This window comes from Morus notabilis, unplaced genomic scaffold, assembly GCF_000414095.1.
Source record: "Morus notabilis unplaced genomic scaffold, ASM41409v2 Scaffold781, whole genome shotgun sequence".
In the NCBI taxonomy this organism is placed as follows: Eukaryota; Viridiplantae; Streptophyta; class Magnoliopsida; order Rosales; family Moraceae; genus Morus; species Morus notabilis.
In genome coordinates this window covers 126,519-140,074 of record NW_010363562.1, presented here as the reverse complement: position 1 = coordinate 140,074, position 13,556 = coordinate 126,519, and positions in this window count along the sequence as shown.

Here is a 13,556-nt window from a genome sequence, read left to right as displayed (position 1 = left end):
ATAAAATATTCATAAATATATGCACATAAAATAATAAATAAACTCTTTTATTAAATAAATAATAAATAAACTCTTTTATTAAATAAATAATAAATAGCATATCACATCTCATACTTTTAAGACACCATTCAGAATATTTTATATATACTGCAATGTTGTATGTACATTACCAAATTGGTCCTTGCCACATATACGTTTTGATAATTTCCTAATTATAACTATTAATGTAAATTGGTGCTCGTACAAAGTACTTTTTATACATACTGTCTTGTATCATTTGTACAAAATCACTTTTAATACGTAAAATGCCAAACCGACCCTTAATATAAGTTGATAATCCCCTAATTAATCATACAAGAACTACCATTAACCAATGAAAGACCAACTTCAATGAACCCTATAGCTAGAAAAAGGCCGAAACATTTTTCTTGATATATATTGAAAGGTCACCATCCCTAAAAGTGGAGGTTTTATGTCATAAGATTTATGATGAGATCTTTAACAAATCGAATGGTCCCCAACCATGTATATGACTGCCATCAATTGACACGTGTTAGAAAAAGGCTTGGGCTTACCCAACACGTGGTACCACCAAACATCCACCGTATCATCTAAACTATAGCCACCAATGTGAACTCTCGAGTCTCTGACGGCCAAGAAAAATGTTGGAGATGTAATTTCAAATAAAAGTTATTCCATTTTCCACCAAAAAACTCCGATAAATCTCTCCAACACTTGAAGTAGAGAGAGAGAGAGAGAGAGAGAGAGGAGAGAGAGAGAGTATTGATGAACAATCAAATCATTAAACTAAGCAAAACACATCATGGGGCCTTTTGTGCTTAGTGGTGCAACAACACGCTTGCCCAAGAAAAAAAAATACATATACATATATATGTGTGTCCTAATGCCGCTTTATATATAATCCCACAAGAAATTAAGGATTTCTTTTTTAGAGTAAAATTCAAAAGAAGTTTGAACTTAAGATATAATTTTATTTAAGTTCATGTTTTTATGTAAATTTTGAGTTTGAATTTGAGTTTTAACTTTAATTTATGACTAAAATATGAGTTCAAATTTCCTCTTCAACTCAAGTTCTTAAACTCAAATTCAAGTTAATGAATAATATTTTTTTATATTCTTAAAAATGTCATAATTTTTTCGTTTTAATTCCGATTGAGATGATTTTTTTTTATGCGTTCACAACGAAGAGACGAATAAAACCCCACCTATATACCCTATTAAAATTTTTCATCACGATTGAGTTTTTATTAAAATACTATCTAAATATAAATTTAAGTTTTGATCCACCCAAACACAAACTCAAATAGATTCTCAATTCAAATCATAACTCAAATGTGCACATCCAAACACAAACTCAAGTTATAACTTCAACTCAAATTATAATTTAAATTTAACTCAAAAATTATACTCAAATCACCATAATAAAAAAATGCAACCGAACAAGCCCTAAAACTCTTATCCATATGTACCATAATATAATATTAAATGCTATGAATGTAGAGTTAGAAACCAACATAGTTACGTATACTTAACAATGGAGAAGACTCTAGGGGACACAATTAAGACATACTTTAATCATTTCCCTCTCTCTCTTTTTTTTTTTCTAAATATTAAAATAATAAAACATTAATCTTTTGCTTTTAAATCAAGGCGTGCATCTGCTAGATGAGACATTGCTTGTCTTATTTTGTGGGGTTTCTTTGGCGGCTCCTTAATTCTTCATTCTTAGCTGCAAAACATGTTTGGATTAGTTTAACTAATAATATATTAATATTGTCCCCTTAATTTGCTAGATTTCTCTCTTGTGGTTTGGGAAATGGAATCATTCTATATTGTTTAGTATATAAATATATATATATATATATATATGTGTGTGTGTGTGTGTGTGTGTGTAGCACTTTGTCTCTTGTGTGCATTTTCACACAGGAAATGTATGGTTCATGCAAGGAAATATTGAACATTAATTTGTGTACGTACTTGTTGTATACATATACATGTACTTAATTTTTTTTATATATATTAATTAAAGATAATCTATTATATGTTAGTAATTTGTTTCATTTTTCATTTGTATAACTAACGCATGAATGCCTCTATTATGTATGATAATGAGCTTGTGATCGATCACTAACATGATCTAAGCTCACGTGAGAGTATTTAAGCTGCAAACTCATATGTGAAGTGAAAATAAATACAAATTTGATTTCCTTTTCTTTCCATTTTTTGTTTGTTAAAACAAAACAAGGACAAACGTTGAAAGCGTGCTTAAAAAACAAAAAGGTTGCTAATTGGTATGTTCTTTCTCTTTCATTAAATTGGCCACCACAAAATTTATATATGTATATGTACATATATATATATATATATATGGAAAATATGAATATATAGCCGTTTTGTGAGGATAAGGATGGGAAATTGGTGCAAGAAAGACCAGCTCGACATTGAAAACTGTAGCTTCCTTTTGAATATTAATTTAAGAAAACCACCCATGTTAATTTATCGTTCTTGAACACCACAAAAATTTGTGGCCTAGGTACTTCTGGCTATCTGGGTAATTTTTGATTGAATGTGTCAAACAATATTGTTGAGCCTGCACAAAATTTGCACTGAGGGTCAAAGTTGGGTTAATATGGACGTGCTAAATAAAACTTTTTGCTTGCCCTTGAATTCCATTTTTGAATGGTACATTTCTTTTCTAGTTCCAATACTATCTGTGGTGTCCATTAAAAAAATAATAATAATAACAAATAAAACAAAAGAGGTCACCAACGCTATTAGTCCTTTAACTATAAACATTATACCATTTTGGTCTTTGAACTTATTTTTTTAACAAATTGCTCCTTAAACTTATCTTATTTGGCAGTTTTGGTTCCTCGTGTAAAATTAATCGTTAATTCTTAACGTTTATACAAATCTAATCACATCTCCATCGCTTGTATATAATAATTGATTTTATAAAAATAATTACACTGTGTAAAAATATTCTAAATTTCAAGGGTTTTAACTGCCGTGAAGAGGCTTTGTACTTAATTAATGAAACTAATCCTATAAAATTTCAAGTTATCTCACGACGGACACATGTTTACTTTTACTAAAATTTTCACAAATCTAACCTCAATTTTATGGTAGCGACCAAATTAATTGCTAAAACATTAAAGCTTAAGGAATAATTTGTAAAAAATAAAATAAATTAGGGACCATACAATATTATTTATAGTTTAGGGTCTAAGCGCACTAATAACCAAAAAAATAAAATAAAATACCATATCGTGTGCATATATACGAAGGAACATGCTTAATGCTATTAATTTTAAATTGAGTTTGACGAGAAATCAAAACTTGTCAATCAAGAAACGTTTCTTAATATTGTTACTATCTCTCAAACAAATCCTTGGCTCGAAGACTTTGAATAGTATGGATTAGTCAATGAGCTTATACTACTTGTTGGTTGAGACTTATTTATTTATTTTTCGGTTGGGAGTGGAAAAACAATTGTTTAAGATAAGTTTTCATGACATCTTCTCTTTAGAATAGTTAGGATGGATATTAAAGCACTAAGTAAGATACAATGTATTTGTTCATTTTTCATGGCACGCCTTTTTACTCCTTAATTGATGTGTATATTTATATACCATATATTTCATTTTATTCTTGTATGATATACATCACATATGACATATATATACACTCAAGACCGTCAAACAATTAAACAAATTCTTATACCTAACAAATGTATACTTCTGATGAAGAAAAATACGCACGCCCTCAAAGAGGTCAACAATATTAGGGTGAGATGAAAATACGAATTTCCAAATTATTATGTTTCCGTCAAAGACGCTTCACATATACAAAGAAAAACTAGGAACACTTTTTGTGACAGTTAACTATCTAATGCATATTTAGTAGTAGTAAATAGGAATTTTAGTGAGAGAGAGAGAGAGAGAGAGAGAGAGAGAGAGAGAGATAGTAGTAGTAAATAGGAATTTTAGAGAGAGAGAGATCAGAGAGAGAGAGAGAGAGAGATAATTAGATTTAAGGAGACGAATATGAACACCGGCCACTTGAATTTGTCAACTCCATAAGCCCTGAAAACCCGGCTAGCTTTTGACAAAATGGACCAAGAAAACTGTGGAGAGTGTCATTGTCACAAGTTTCCATTGATTCCCTCTTCTCAAATATTCTTTATATTGTTTCCCAATGACCAAATTTAGTTTCTACAGCGCGATTAATCAACTCTTCAACTACGCTTAATTAGATTAATTACAGTTCCAACTATAGGTAGCCGGTCATAGAGTGTACTAATTTAAACCATGAACTAGATGAAATTTAAGAGAGGAAGGAATTTCTAGAGGAAAATTATGCTCTAATAGTATTGGAGCTTCCATATTGGAGGGCTAAAAGGAGATATGTAAATAATTATTACTTCTTTTTTTTTTCTTTTAATTAATGATTATATATAGTTTTTCCCTTAATAGATTTTAGAACAATACATATATATTTCATGACTTGCTTTCATCCAATCCACAACTCCCATTTTAGGGTTTAAACTCATGCCAACCCCATTCAAAAACACGCATTTATCATCTCAAAAGTTAAGATTGGAAGTTTTTAAACTTGTATTGCTGGATCAATATAATTGGTTTTCATCATAATAATATAAAAATTGGAGTGCTACATTCTTAGGATAATCTTTTCATATAGCAAGTCATCATCTAAACATGCATGTGGAATATTATTCCTGCCACGTGTCTAATTTGATGAATTGATGTTTGTAACAATCTTGTATTTTTATACATATAATACAGATCCCCTCCTAGAAGAGAGCATTTTTTCAATGATAATTGGCAATTAGAAAGAAAAAGAAAGCACTTAAAGTGATTGTGTAAAAGACAATAAGTACTTAATCAAACTAATTAACTTTGGGGAGGTTGGTGCCTCCAATCCATTAAATGAGCCTATAATATAATTTATATGCCTTTGTGGATTATTGGTTTCATGGGTAATTATCAAGCTAATGGGTCATATTGACAGCCAAGAGATCATAGAGGTGTTTAAGTCCCAGAAGAAAAAGATTTTAAGTATATATGGTGGGGCACTTGTCAAAGTGTACACACACACACACATATATATATATATATGTATGTATATATATGTGTATATGGGGCACTTGTCAAAGTGTACACACACACACACATATATATATATATATATGTATGTATATATATGTGTATATATATATATATTGTGGGTTTCTTTTTCTTTGTTCTGCTTTTCCGCCTCCAGTTCCCTTTTAGGAGGTATATATACACATTATAGATGGCAACTCATCATCATCTGTTATAAGAATCTATATATGCTAGACCCATCCTCCTTTTTTAATTTCTTTTGATAATTTAATTAGCACCCAAAAGAGTCGCATACATTGATCTGAGATATCACTATATTCATATTGTTATTGTTATTATACTCTTTATAATTTCTTAGATTAACCCATAATTCAACTTAACATATATAGCAAGAATCATGTTAATTAATTACAAAATGATTAAATAATGTCTTGGAATAATCATATGAATCAAAATTTTTATCTTAAAGAGAAAAAGGTTTTGAGATGCAGTTTCCCGGAATGGAAAAGGTTCAATTTGTGTGTATGTAATATGTTATGACACAGATTTTTCTTTGTAGAAAGTGGATGACAGACATATAGTGATCTTCTTTTTCCAGTGACACATTAAGTGGTCCTATGAATTAACAACAAATACATTAGAAACTGCTGTAGACATATTATCGAAGAAAAAAAATACAATTAATTTATGAAAAGAAAGTAAATATATAAAACGAGCAAAGCGAAAGCTCCCAAATAAACAAACATAAAATATGCTTTGTAGAAAACCCTCAACTAATTAATCTTAGTGGAAATTAAAAAAAAAAAAACTATGAGAAAATTTGTAATTATCTATGGTAAATAGGTAAAATCTTGAAGGTAATGGTAATGGATGTTCAAGTTACATAGTAATAAATTACCAAGTACACGCTTCAAGAAGGGATCGTCATATAGGTGCTATGCACGTAAAAAGAGTAATTATAAAAATTATTATAGGTCCAGGGTTAAAAATAAATGCAAATTAAATTAAGTCAAACTAATTAATGAATACAATGTTTATTACATAAGAAAATTTAAACGTCCGTGTCTGTTACAGTTTTGGTCTGAAAATAAAGCTGAATATTGCAGTTTCAGAAGGGAAGAGAACAGGTGGCTTTGATGATCAAGCTGCAGTTATATAGAATGTACTATAGCTATATGTATACGTACAAAAAATAATGATATAAAATTTAATTAATTTTTGCTTTATGGGTGATGATCAGTTCATTGGACAATATTTAATATTTATGAGCATGTGAACCTCTTGAAACCACGTCGTCAGTTCTTCTTTTTAGCTACAAAAGATCATGAAAAGTACTTACATCCTGCTCATAATATTAAGGGACGTTTGATTGGAAAATTTAAACCATGATTTAAATCATGAAAAGTACTTACATCCTGCTCATAATATTAAGGGACGTTTGATTGGAGAATTTAAACTATGATTTGAATTATAGTTTATGATTTGTTATAGTATTTTTTCTCACAAAAAATATACGTAAATCAAAAATAATTTTAATCACATGATTATAATCTATGAATCAAACGTCTCCTAATATTTATAACTAGTTGTGGCTTTTTAGCTCTCACAGTCTTTTTTCTGTTTTCTTAAGATTTTTTGTTTTATTTGGGAGCTTATATGTTGTTCTTTTAATGATGTTTCCCTGCTTTTTCATTTACTTGTATTTTTTTTCTTACAAATAAAATTGAGTGGGGAGTACTTATAACTTATTTGATGGGTGTCAATCTAGTTTAGTATATATATCGGAAAAAAAAACTATTACTTTTTATGAATAATAATAGAGTATCAATCTTCTAAAGTTCGAAGCATTATGAAATAGACAACACTTTAATTAATAATCCTACAATTATTTAGAAAGAGATTGAGATTGTAGCTAGCTTCAAGATTTTTGGCTGAATTATCAAAACTTGAGACGATAAATAAATTGGATAAAGATTCCAAAGAAAAAAACCTTATAAACTTAAGGTTCGGAGATTCAAATTGACAAAAACAAATAACTTCTTAAAAATTTTTATTTGTAAAATAACCTCATTTTACAAAGAATGAGTAAATATCTTTCTTCATAAAAAATAAAAAAAAGGTTATTTTACTAATTTCACTTTGTTGGAAAGTCATTCTAGCATATTGCCCCATGTTTTGTCAATACTACTCTTTTTCAGTTGTTGTTTTATTTTGTTTAATTTTGTTATTATGACTTTGGTTTGCGAGTAAGAATTTTCTTTTCTAATTTTAATAAGTTTTTTTACTTTATAATTAAAAACTAGATCCTGAATTATTTAATGTGGAACAATTTTAACAATACTTTATTGCTATGTTTTGCAGTTTTGATGTATGCTATATATATCTGGTGATTATATCAGTAATGGTCATGAAATTAAAGTGTAATTTTTATTAGTTACTAAAATGAGTTAATTTTTTTTTTTTTTTTTTTTTTTTTTTTTTTTTTTTTTTTTTTTTTAAGGGTTAATTGGGGTGGAGGGTGGGGTTGGTGTAATGGACGGCATGATTATAAGCTGTGAATTAAGAATAAAGATATTCTCTTCACTTTAAGAGCAACTTGAAAAAAAACAAATTAAGTGTACGTTCCATTTCAGGAGATCAATTGAAAATAAAGTATCAGCTTAATTATATAATATAAATATAATCCATGGGCTACGCTAATTAAACAAGTAAGCATTTTTCACTTGTGTCTAAATTAGAACCATAAAAAATAACCAACATTATCATCACATGCAGCCCTCACCTAACAACTAATATATATATATATATATTCTTTTAGTTTTGTGTAGCATATACCCTTTTACACAACTTGATAGGATTTGATCATATCCCATGATTCTAAACTTGGGTCTTGTTCACACATATATAGGGGTTATGACAATGGGTATTTAAGTGTGCGATTATCACGTGGAACCAATTCCTTTTTTTTCTTTTTTTTTTTCTCATTATACAAATGCTAGATAAGGTTGTTTAATATTATTTTTACTGCTAATTTTGTTGGTTCCTTATCTTTTTTTTGCTTTAGGAGATGCAAACCAAATAATATAGTGGGCTATAGAAGCATTAATAATTGATACTCATCATGAGAATGTATACATGAATCGCACATGATACCTTCCTAATTAACTTAATTTAAACAAGAAAAAAAAAAAAAAAAAAACCTTAGAACTCTTCCCTTCCGACCAAAACAACAGCAAAGATATGGAAACCGCAAAGATGTTCCCCCTTACTACCAAAAGAGACAAAGTATAACTGGATACTGAGCAATAAAAACCTCAAATTAGCAAGGGATATTGCATATATAAATAAATACATATATATATATATGCATGTACAGTCACAAAGCTACCTCTTTTTATTTTTTGTCTTTTTTTGTTTTGCCATTACAAAAGGCTCCTTTTTGTGTGTGTGTGTGTCACGACACATGATCATCATGCCTTTAAATAATTTTATTATTTGTAATACTTATCTATATGTATCCAAATAAAATGTTTTGGCTTTGTTTGAGCATTAAGCAAAGTTATCATGTCACACAACAAGTTCTTGATGAATAAATTTATCACTCCCCTTTCTTCTCATTTCCTTTCCCCAAATTTGTTTTTTGTTTTTTTTTTTTTTTCCTTCTCTTAAATGAGTACTCTCGTTTATGTATATAATTTTGATAGATTCTGCTCTTACATTAATGAATGGTCCAATTGGAGGATAGATACTAATTACATATATATAATTTAAGACCCAACAAAAGTAAGATCAATCCATAAAGTATGGATATTATCATCAATAGCTGGAAATTAAGCCTTGAGAGTATATGGGATATGAAAATTATACCCATAATTAATTATGAGAGCTCTGTGATAGGATGTGAAATATATCATACTTTTTAGCCATGAGATCAAATTAAAGTACACTATTTTAACCGTAAAATAAAAATATAATCATATCATATTACATGCAATATGACAATTTAAAGGATCGAAGGTGATGAAGATGTAATAGTTAAAATATGAGTTTTACTAGTATGTATTTTTTCACATGCAATTTTTCAATTAATAGCCATAAAAAAAAAAGAGTTTTGGACCATCTGAATATTCTAAAAGAAGAGGAAAGAGAGAACATACAAGTACAATGCCATTAAATTTCCTTTTACTGAATCCCATCAACTCGGAGAATTAAGTTCAAGAAACAAGGAGTTCTTGGTTCAGTTTGGTTATGATCAGTGCTACAAAGAGCTAGCAAGACATATAGGGGTTTTAATATGTATATGAATATATAAATATTAGAGCATGCAGTTTCAACTTCCAGACAAATTTTTAATAATTATGTTTTCATAAATGGTTACTATTAAATATAACAATTTGATTACTTGACATGATAAAAATTAAATTATTTTATTAATTTTTATAAATTTTTTTATTAACTATTTAATTTATTACAACCATTAAATTAATATTTTACAATTAAAAAATAATACTCATTAATAAGTAAATATTTACGTAACTATTAAAATCAAATTCATATGTGGAGTGTGTGTATATAATATATATATATATATATATATATATTATATCCTCAAAGGCTAGCCTTGCTGTGCCTTTAAATGCGTGATAGCCATCTGATTCTGGACCATTAATTGGTGGGGTAGCCCACACTGTTATAATTATTGTGACGTAAAAATTGAATGCAAACAGTTAAATGCAAGTCATAAGAGACCTTTTTATAGGTAATTAAAGCATTTAGTTAGCACATTTAATGGTATAGTTAACATGCACTTTATTTAATTTTATTTCCTTAAAAAAGTTATTGGTTGCTAAACCAATTTCCATCAGCCAAAAAATTAACCATTACTCACTCTATATGATCTATTGCAAGATAAGTTGCAACTTAATTGATACCTGCAACTCGCAAGATTGTTGATAAATCTAAAAGAAAAAAAAATTAATAAAAAGATTGTCGAAGCGTATGTGTGTATACATCATATAGACATGTGTATTTCTTTGAGGGGGAAAACTAAAAATATCACTTTAAGTGGTAAAAAATATTATTTATTCACTTTATTAAAAAATAAGCAATTATTATTAATCAACTAATAAATAAAAAATAAAAAGTTAAGATGACACCTAATTATTTAAAATGACATAAATAATAGGGTTACTTTTCTCTCATATTTTAACTTTTTAGTAATAGATACAACATTTTATTATTTAGTGATGTGACAATCTTTTAAATACATACTAATATAAAAAGAATGATAACTCAAGAACTGACTCAAAAATTAAGATTAAACTTAGTATTGCTTGTTGGAAAAATGGCGTGGTAACTCTTTTTTGAGGAATCAGTTTGAGATTTGATTTTGAGCAGGATTCACTTCGTGTTAGTAACGGTTTAATTTGGATTTGTATTCTCACCGCGAGAAGATCGAAATAATATATTCATATGGTCAAAATGGTGAACAAGAGAATGGAAATTTGACTATCAAAGTGCTCCCATAAGACTGAGAAAAAAATAAAGGAAAAACTTGCAAGAAATTAGGAAGTCTCTTGTTCCACACCGGAAATAGACAAGCCATTATCTCCTCTAAGCCCTACAAAAGGGAGCCTCCACTCCTCATTTTTGACACACTAGAATTTAAGAGCCTTCTTCTTGATTTGATTTGTACATCTAATTGTAATGCATTTTTTATTTTGATATGTGATATTCTTTTCTCAATTTCATTTGTTATGCATTTCTTGATCTGTTCCGAGGTTTTCATCTCTCATTCTTAATCTAACTTGTTATGCATTTCTTCATCTCTTTCGTAATTTTAATAATTTAAACTAATTTGTTATGCATTTGTTAATCTGTTCTCTGATTTTCATCCCAACTTGTTATGCATTTGTTGTTCTGTTCTCTAATTTTCGTCACTTAATCTTGGTCCAATTTATTATGCATTTGTCAATCTGTAAAAAGGATCCTCCACTCCTCATTTTTGACACACTAAAATTCCAGAAAATTTTTCCCACTCTAGTGTCTTTAGGATATGAGTGTGGTGGAGTTCAAACAGACTAGAATTGTAGAAATTCGTCGAAATAGCATTGATTCTTATCGTGCACCTGCAGTGAGAAGAGGTTATAAGTTGGGATATATGAAATTTGTCTAATATCAATTATTCTCACTCCAATTATTTAATATGTATCTATATAGGTCTTGCAGTGTCATGTGGTTAATTAAACAAATCACGAAATAAATTATGTTTGAAACTAAGCCAACCTAGCGAAAGAATATATGATAGGCTGTGGAAATGGTGGGGAGATATATAGGATCTAGATATATAGGTGAAAGAACAAGTTGTATTTATTTTAGCACTAAAAAGATCAAGTGCAAGAATATTTAAAAACTTCGCCAATATCATTGCAAGTGGACAATAGAGAGCCGTAAATGTGCTCTCTCTTTCCAAGGTTCTGAGTTTAGTTCAGAAATTTAAATCAGTAATTTAAATTCTGATTCTTTAAATTTAAATTTTTTATGAGAAAAAAATATCTTAATAGAACCAAAAATCATAATTTAAACCATACGTAATTCTTAAAATAAACGCACTCTTAATTGCATAGAATTAAGTTGGCATGGTTTTGTAATTCAGTTTTTGTATCTCTTACTAATTAACATGTACGTATGCTAATCATATTTTTCTTCACATCTTTTTATTATCAAGCTAAACTCCTTTACTCTCTCACTCACTCACTCAATTTCCGTAAATACATATAAAGCACCATTTGAAAATTAATTAACATCAGATTTTGTTAAAGAATTGTGATTTGAATGGTATTCTAAAATTGTATAGTTTAAATTTATAATCATTCAACGGTAGATCACGTGTAATCTTTCAAAAGGGAAACATATAAACTACTTATTTAATTTGGACAAAAATGTGGATATAGCAAGTTTCACTTTGATTTAGGCTCATTTATTTGTTTGTACTACAATAGTTATACCCGTGATTTTTCTTTTAATAATGGTGCCATTTTAATAAGGCTGCTAATTAATCCTTCTTGAGAAAATTGTAAAAACTGACTCTTAAACACATCTTTTTAGAGGTCTATTCTTTTACTGTGATAGACTATCCATTTGATAATAATCTGTCAAATTATAGATAATAATCTGTCAAATTATAGATAATATTTGTCAAGTTTTAGACAATAATCAGTTAAATTATGCCTGCCACCGACATCTGTTAAATTATCAATAATAATCTGTTAAATTACTTACTCCAAAAGAGTAAAATTCAATAGACTAATGTTGAGATCTAAAAATATTTAATGATACTATTTTAAATGGTATTTGTTAAATTTATCCATCTTTATTTACTGATTTAAGGCTTCTATTAGGAAGTCTTAACAATGCGGCATATATAAAAATTTAGAGACATTCATTCACACACAAATTATATATATATATATATATATCGATTATAATTACCACATCAATAATTAATTAAATGTAACATTGGAGACCCCATTAATGAAAACCAATGACAAGTACTCTTGGAAATAATAATTTATTATTTCACAACACACTTTTCGAAGGAAAAGAAGAAAAAAAGCATTTGGGAGAGTGAAAGTTGAAAAACTCATCAGTAGTTGAGATAAAAATTAAGAATTTAAGAACTTTTTCGTTTCGTACACTCAAACTCAAATCATTAATTTTATTATAATATTTGTTTCTCATAAAAAATTTAAAATTTAAATGTCAGAATTAATAATCATGGTTCAAGTATTCATTCCAAACGACCCTGAGAGAGAGAGAAAGAAGAGAATGTCTTGTTTACATGTGTGTGTGGAAAGTCAAAGGGTCAAACTTCAAAGCTCTCTCTTACTAATTTAAGCTTAGTTTGGTATTGATTTTTGCTCCCAAAATCAACTTTTGCTTATAGTAAAAGCTGATTTTAATGTTTGATAAATCTCCTTAAAAGTGCTTATTGAAGAATCTATAGCCAAAATCAAAAGTAGCTCAAATGCAACTTTAGTTTTTAGATTGTGCGAAAATCAGCATAGTACAATTAATGAAATTTTCATAATACTCATAATGCCCCTAATAAAATTTAAAATTTTTAAAATTTTTAATTTAAAATTCAGACTCATAATATAGATGTTTGATAAATCTCCTTAAAAGTGCTTATTGAAGAATCTATAGCCAAAATCAAAAGTAGCTCAAATGCAACTTTAGTTTTTAGATTGTGCGAAAATCAGCATAGTACAATTAATGAAATTTTCATAATACTCATAATGCCCCTAATAAAATTTAAAATTTTTAAAATTTTTAATTTAAAATTCAGACTCATAATATAGTATAATATAATATAATATAATAATACAATAATATAAAATAATATAATAG